Raw genomic sequence first — 7,767 nt, forward strand, 5'->3', positions numbered from 1 at the left:
TGCCGCGGAGAGGTCCAGGAGGATGAGGGCCGCTGTTTCTCCGTTGTCCATCAGGGCTCGGATGTCATCGGTGGCGGCGATGAGGGCGGTCTCGGTGCTGTGGTTGGCTCGGAAGCCGGACTGTGAGGGGTCGAGGGATCCGTTCGTCTCGAGGAAAGCGGCCATCTGCTTGTTGACGGTCTTCTCGATGACTTTGGCTGGAAACGGGAGGAGCGAGATGGGGCGGTAATTCTTGAGGTCGGTGGGGTCCGCTGTTGGTTTCTTGAGTAGAGCGCTGAGTTCGGCGTGTTTCCAGCTCTCGGGGAAGATGGTGGTGTCGAAGGATGTGTTGATGATGTCACGCAGGTGGGGTGCGATGACAGCGTCGGCCTTGTTGAAGACGTGGTGAGGGCAGGGGTCGGTCGGTGATCCGGAGTGGATGGAGTTCATCGTGCGGATGGTGTCTTCGGTGCTGATCGGGGTCCAGGCGTGGAGGGTGGTGGTGGGGGGTGGTTGTTCGGTCATGGTGTGCGTTGGTTGGTTGTTGAAGCTGTTGTGTATGTCCGCGATCTTGTTGTGGAAGTATGAAGCCAGGGAGTTGCAGAGGTCTTGCGATGGGGTGATGTCGTTGTTTCCTGCGCTGGGGTTGGAAAGCTCTTTGACGATGTTGAAGAGTTCCTTGCAGTTGTGTGCGTTGTTGTCCAACCGGTCCTTGAATGCTGTTTTCTTGGCGGCGCGGATCAGCTGGTGGTGTTTCCGGGTGGCAAGTTTGAAGGAGGTCCTGTTGTCCGGTGTCGGTTCCCTTCTCCAGACTTTCTCGAGGGCTCGGCAGTTCTTCTTGGAGCTCTTGAGTTCGTCGGTGAACCATGGGGCTTTCTTGCTGCCGGGTCTGCTGGGCGGGGTCCTCAGTGGGGCGAGTTCGTCCGCGCAGTTGCTGATCCACTTCGTGAGGTTGTCGGCGGCCTGGCTGGGGTTCGCTGAGCTGGCAGGAGGGTGCTGGCTCAGGGAGGTGGCGAGCTGGTCTGCTGTGATCTTGTTCCAGCTTCTGCGGGCGGCCTGTTGCTGGTGGTGGTGGGTCGTTGTTTTCTTGAAGGTGAAGTGGACGCAGCTGTGGTCCGTCCATTGAAGCTCTGTGGCGTGGCTGAAGTCGATGTCCTTGCTGGATGAGAAGACAGCGTCGAGTGTGTGTCCGGCGAGGTGGGTGGGGGTGGACACCAGTTGCTTGAGTCCCAGGTTGGCGAGGTTGTCGAGCAGGGTGCTGGTGTTGCGGTCGTTGTTGTTCTCCAGATGGAAGTTGAGGTCTCCCAGGAGGATGTAGTCAGCGGAGGGGAGGGCATGCGGGCTGACGAAGTCGGCGATGTCCTCGCTGAATTGTGTGCGTGGTCCAGGGGGTCGGTAGATCAGGGTGCCTCTGAGGGTGGTGTTCGGGTTGGTGTGGATCTGGAAATGCAGGTGTTCGGCGGTGGTCAGGGAGTTGTCGGTGCTGGTCGTGAGACGGATGGTGCTCCTGTGGATGATGGCGATGCCTCCTCCCATCTGGTTGGCGTTTCGGTCCCTCCGGACGATCTTGTAGCCCTCTGGGATGGCGATGGCGATGTCGGGAGCTGAGGAGGCGTTCATCCAGGTCTCCGTGAGGAAGGCAACGTCTGGAGCTGTGGTGTCGAGGAGGTTCCAGAGTTCGATGGCATGTCTGTGGACGGAGCGTGTGTTGATCAGGATGCACTTGAGGTGGGTGCTGCTGGTGTTCGGCTTGGTGGGTGCTGGTGCGAGGCAGGTCCGGATGCAGGTGAACTTGCAGGCGTGGCAGCTGAAGGGTCCGTGGGTACGTCGTGGAGAGGCTTGATGGCATTCTGGGAGTCGGCCGGTGTTGAGAGCGGTGAGGGTGGCGGCGGAGTACGTCAGGCGGGTCGGTCGGGGTCTTCGAGGTCCAGGGGTCCTGGCACTGGGCGTGGTCCAGGCGCGGACGGGCGTAGACGGGCTTACCTTTGGCGCGCCTTCGGCGCACAATCGGCGCGCCCGCTGCGCGTGACCGCTGCGCGTTCGCACGGTCGCCATTTAAGGCGAAGTGCGCGGGTGGGCGGAGCAGCTGGGAGGCGGGAGCGGGGAGGGTACAGAATAGAAAAGGGGCGGGGAAAAGCGGCGGTGGCGGGAAGGGAGGGTGGAGGGCGGCGAGGTAGGCGGACAACAAGGAAGGAAACCACAACACGGGGGAAATAAAAATTATACAGAACGGGCACAAATTCTCAACAAAACAAGGAAAAACAAGGAAAAAACCAAAGTTATGTCAAACAGGCACAAATGTTGGACAAAACAAGGGCAAAAACAACCGCAGCGGCGCCCGCCGGCAATCGGCAAAACGAGGCAGCAGCGAGGCAGAGGGCAGGCAAGGGGCACACGCAGCAGCTGGTGGCCGTGCGGCGCGGGGGTGTCCCACAAGTGGGTCACACTCACCTGCGTCGCACGGTCGCCATTTAAGGCCAAGTGCGCGGGTGGGCGGAGCAGCTGGGAGGCGGGAGCGGGGAGGGTACAGAATAGAAAAGGGGCGGGGAAAAGCGGCGGTGGCGGGAAGGGAGGGCGGAGGGCGGCGAGGTAGGCGGACAACAAGGAAGGAAACCACAACACGGGGGAAATAAAAATTATACAGAACGGGCACAAATTCTCAACAAAACAAGGAAAAACAAGGAAAAAACCAAAGTTATGTCAAACAGGCACAAATGTTGGACAAAACAAGGGCAAAAACAACCGCAGCGGCGCCCGCCGGCAATCGGCAAAACGAGGCAGCAGCGAGGCAGAGGGCAGGCAAGGGGCACACGCAGCAGCTGGTGGCCGTGCGGCGCGGGGGTGTCCCACAAGTGGGTCACACTCACCTGCGTCGCACGGTCGCCATTTAAGGCCAAGTGCGCGGGTGGGCGGAGCAGCTGGGAGGCGGGAGCGGGGAGGGTACAGAATAGAAAAGGGGCGGGGAAAAGCGGCGGTGGCGGGAAGGGAGGGCGGAGGGCGGCGAGGTAGGCGGACAACAAGGAAGGAAACCACAACACGGGGGAAATAAAAATTATACAGAACGGGCACAAATTCTCAACAAAACAAGGAAAAACAAGGAAAAAACCAAAGTTATGTCAAACAGGCACAAATGTTGGACAAAACAAGGGCAAAAACAACCGCAGCGGCGCCCGCCGGCAATCGGCAAAACGAGGCAGCAGCGAGGCAGAGGGCAGGCAAGGGGCACACGCAGCAGCTGGTGGCCGTGCGGCGCGGGGGTGTCCCACAAGTGGATATTGATCAAAAGCGTGTTGTGGGCTCTTGACTTCAAACTTGCTTGACTGCTTACTGTCTGGGAGAGCTACCTCAAAGAAACATTATCAAGATGGGAAAGAGAAAAGCTGCTCTAAGCCCCCAGGGGGAGAAAAGGAATAAGAGGCCAGGGACACACGGTGCAGAAAACTGTGTTGTAGCTGATATAAATAATCTGATTTAGGTGGAGACTATGCTGAGGGATAAGACCTTGCTAAGGATTGTGGGTAGCCATTGATTGGAGGAAATGGCAAAACATTTTGAAATAAAGAAGAGGGGTTCTCAAGCACAACAGTCTAATAAGCCCATCATGTCCAAGTGTAGCAAGCATCCCTTAACCAGCGATACGCTGATAGCTAGCCCCCCTGCATTGGTGCCACAGGTTGTTTGTAGCAACAGATACATACCACTCGAACCTACAGAATACTTTCCTTGTTCCAACAGCACATATTTTTCTCGAGAGACACAAACTGATTTTATGGTGCAATCATGCTCTGACGCTAATTTCGAGGTAACTGTCACTCAATTTTTGCAATTGCAGTCTGAAATTAAAGACCTAAAATCTATGGCTATCAAATTAATGGAAATTGTGGGCTAACTGAGCATTGGTAAACCTGGGCAAGCAGTAGGAGACCTGCAGGATTGTAATAATTCTTCCCACGCTCATACAATTTAATCGGTCTGGAAGATTTAAGCCTTCGCAAGGCTTGCCATCTGATCCAGTGCCCGGGTATCCAGCCATCATGCCTCTTATCCTGCTCCTCCCATCGACCCTGCGAATCTGCATAAAGAACAGGTCAGTATAGAAGGTAGGAGATTTTTGTCCGATGACAGCCCAAAGATGGGTGACACATAGGGATGGTAGTAGTAAGGAAGAAGATCTACACCACCCTGGTCACACAATTAAAATCACATGTGCCCCTAAGGCAAGCTTTCCCAAGCCCAATACACCAACTACTATCCATGATTTGCATAAATGCAAACCACTTCACCGTGTATGTGCCCCTGACGAGAGAGGCGTTTTTATGACTAAAGTTCCCAAACTGGAATCGAATCGAACCATCGATGAGGATGCAGAATCTGTAACCAATAAAGTAATACATAGGATCAGAAGTGTGTGCGGCACTGCTACTCTGTTATTTGCAACGACATAGTGAGTGTGAAGTTCTAGCCCCATCCAAGCATTAACTGAGACTATATTAAAATCACTTTAACTTGCGCCACCTTAGCAAGTTGGCTCTTATCTCTTACCCTCAGATCTGATCCTCCACCAGGCTTGGAAACCCAATTTAAACCTTTACCGCCTTCTTCAATAAACTCAAACTTAAAAAAAAAAAAAAAACCTTTACCGCCTACAGATCTTGTTCGAGGAGGCCCTATGGAAAGAGCGATTCTTCAACCACTGAGGGCAGCTTCAATTATCAATCCGATTGATCCGCCATCTAGTTCCCAGTGACTCTTGCCAAAAGGAAACATTTATTTATTTTATTTATAAAGTTGTATACAGCGCGAACATGACCCTAGCGGGTATCAGCGCGCTTTACAGGTGATGAGAAATAAGTAACGTGAGAAAAAGAGGTACAATCTGAGAAAAACAGCAAAGTGTAGAAAGTATACCTCAAAACATAAATTCAACAAGGCAAATAATATACATAAGGGAGGAACAGGAGTCCAGGAAATTGGAATGAGGGTAGCAATTTGTTCTTAAGAAGTGATATATCCCCAAAATTCTAATCGTCAGCAGCTAAGTCTAAGCTAAGTCTAAGCTATTAGATGACTCTCAACTTAGAATCGGCTCCACATGCAAATAAAAACTTCGGATTGGAGAATGAATTCCCTACTCATAACAACGAGCCTCTAGCTTTAAACAAAGATCTGCCCTCTGGCTCGTTTCATTATATTGACCTTGGCTTCTGTACACATTTCCAGGTATTACGACAAAAAAGTGAAAATAAGGTTTTCAAAGAGTTAATGCTATTTTTATTTTAAAGGAACAGGAATCTGAGAGGCTCACCGGTTCATGAAAGTAGCATTAAGAGCATGGACAGACACTGAAACATTCTTAGTACCCCAACGATGGACAAGTATCCAAATTTCAAAGATACACATGCACTTCTACAATAAATACATCCCTATACCGAGGAGAAATTGTGATTATTGTTATAGTAGCACATGATAGCATGTTTGTAGTTTTGAATGTTCCTATCGGGATACTCTATCTAAGTAAAGCAACCAGTAAGGCTGAATCAGCTCTTGAAGTGAAGCCAGAACTATATTTAAAAAACTCCAATAGCATATCTCCTTTTTGATAAAGGGTATTGTGTCATAAATTACTTTAAACTGATTTTGTAGGTCATGCAAATAAATCGTAGTAGTAGCTACTCAGAAACGGAAACAGTGTAAGCGCTGGTAGGCAGATTCATCATCTTCACTGTTAGACCCGGGATCCCTGGTTGGCTGAGGTAGGTACCTTAGGCCAAATAGGGACCCTCAGTTCCACATCAGGGAAAGGAAGGACATCTTCTGAGATAGCCCCCGCTCATCCCCTTGGTAGATTGGCACGAGCAGCCAGGCTTATCTTCAAGGCAAATGTGTAAAGTATTTGCAACCACGCTCACAGCAACCCAATGATGACACCACAAACGGACTGCATACGATTTTCATAAAAACTAGTAAAATACATTTTATATAAAATGATATACGATAAGACCACACGATCTATATTCAGCATATGAGTATTTGTAATATTCCTCCTGGCCGGTTGTTAGGCCAGTCAGCCCTTGTAAGTTCTGGCGATATTAATGAGCACTTCTAAACATTCCATTGTAGTCCTAATACAATGTTATGCAGTTTGTAATGCTAGAATCAGGCACTTTGCAATGGAAAAGTAATGCAATGTGTAACGCAACAATTAGGCACTGTGGAATGTAAAAATAATGCAATGTGAAACGCAACAATCAGGCACTTTGCAATGTAAGAGTAATGCAATTCGTAATGCAACAATCAGGCACTTTGCAATGTAAGAATAATCCAATGCGTAACGCAACAACTAGGTTCTTCGTTATGCAGAAATAATGCAATGCGCTAATCAGGTAGTTCGTTATGCAGAAAAAATGCAGTGCGTCATACGACAATCAGGTACTCTGTTATGCAGAAATAAGGTAATGCGTAATACACTCCAGCACCGATCATGGTGCCTTAGGCGGTCTCTCCGCCACTCGTGCTGACTCACAGTCAGCCTCAGTCAACAGTTGCCCCCAACACGGGTATGGTGTAACAAAAAGTGCAGCTTCGCACTCCGGCCCTGGTACTGCCACTCCCTTGGCCAGTACGGGCCACGACATGAGCCGAAGCAGAGGCTCGCGCTGAAGGAATGAGAGAGGCCGAGAACGTTTCCCCAAGCCCGCACCCCACCCCAGGCGTTGACACACGTTACCTGGGGGGTGCGACCTCACTCTCCTCTCCTGTTCCAGCGACTTGGGCCTCCGATGCAATCTTTGTGAATCCGGGGCAGTGGGACTCGGGCCCTCCCTCCACGAGGTTGGCTCGAGGTCCCGCTCTGGCAACGGCGGGCTCGGGCCGGTGGCTCAGCTCCTCCGGGGCTGCCGGTCCAGGCTGCTACTGCTATGAAGATCTTAGGCTGCCACAGGGCACACGGACACAGCATCGCTGAGACTCACTTGAGCTTCGGGTGCACGATCACAAAGCAACCCTCACAAAGGTCTCAGGCTGCACAAAGCACACGCACATAGCGTCGCGGAGACTCATTTGAACTCCGGGTGCACGATAACAAGGCAATCCTCACAAAGGTATAAGGCTGCACAAAGCACACGCACACAGCGTCGCTGAGACTCACTTGGACTCCGAGTGTGCACGTTAACAAGGCAATCCTCGCAAAGATCTCAGGCTCCACAAAGCACATGCACACAGCGTCGCTGAGACTCACTTGGACTCCAATGCACACGATCACAGGACGATCCTCAAAAAGGGTTCAGGCTGCAAAAAGCACACACACACACACACAGCATCGCTGAGACTCGCTCAGACTCCCGGGGCCCACGATCACAAGGGCACTCCTTACTGGGGTCTCAGGCTGCAAAAAGCACACGCACACAGCGTCGCTGAGACTCTCCTGGAAACGTTTGTGTTCCTGAGTTTCTGCAAAGGGGGGCCAGCTCACCTTGGGCCCTTGGGGATAAGTCACTTCAGGATACAGCACAGCAAAGTCCTTTCAAGCAGGGGGACACAGCACACAGCAAAGTCCCTTTAGCCTTTCCTTGGTTAAAACGGCAAACTGCAGGCCAGCCCCAGAACACACATCAAGGGTCAGTCCTTTCCTTCAGTCTCTTCAGTTGTTTCTTCCTTGGCAAAGGTTCCTCTTGACCACAAAGTAGCTCCAGTCTTGTTCAATCTTGATCAAGCCATTCTCCACAGTTTAGGGGCTTCAGCTCTCAAATTTATACCCCTAAATGGCTTTGAAGTCTTTGTGTTCAGGGG

Source organism: Triturus cristatus, chromosome 2_1 (assembly GCF_964204655.1).
Source record: "Triturus cristatus chromosome 2_1, aTriCri1.1, whole genome shotgun sequence".
Lineage (NCBI taxonomy): Eukaryota > Metazoa > Chordata > Amphibia > Caudata > Salamandridae > Triturus > Triturus cristatus.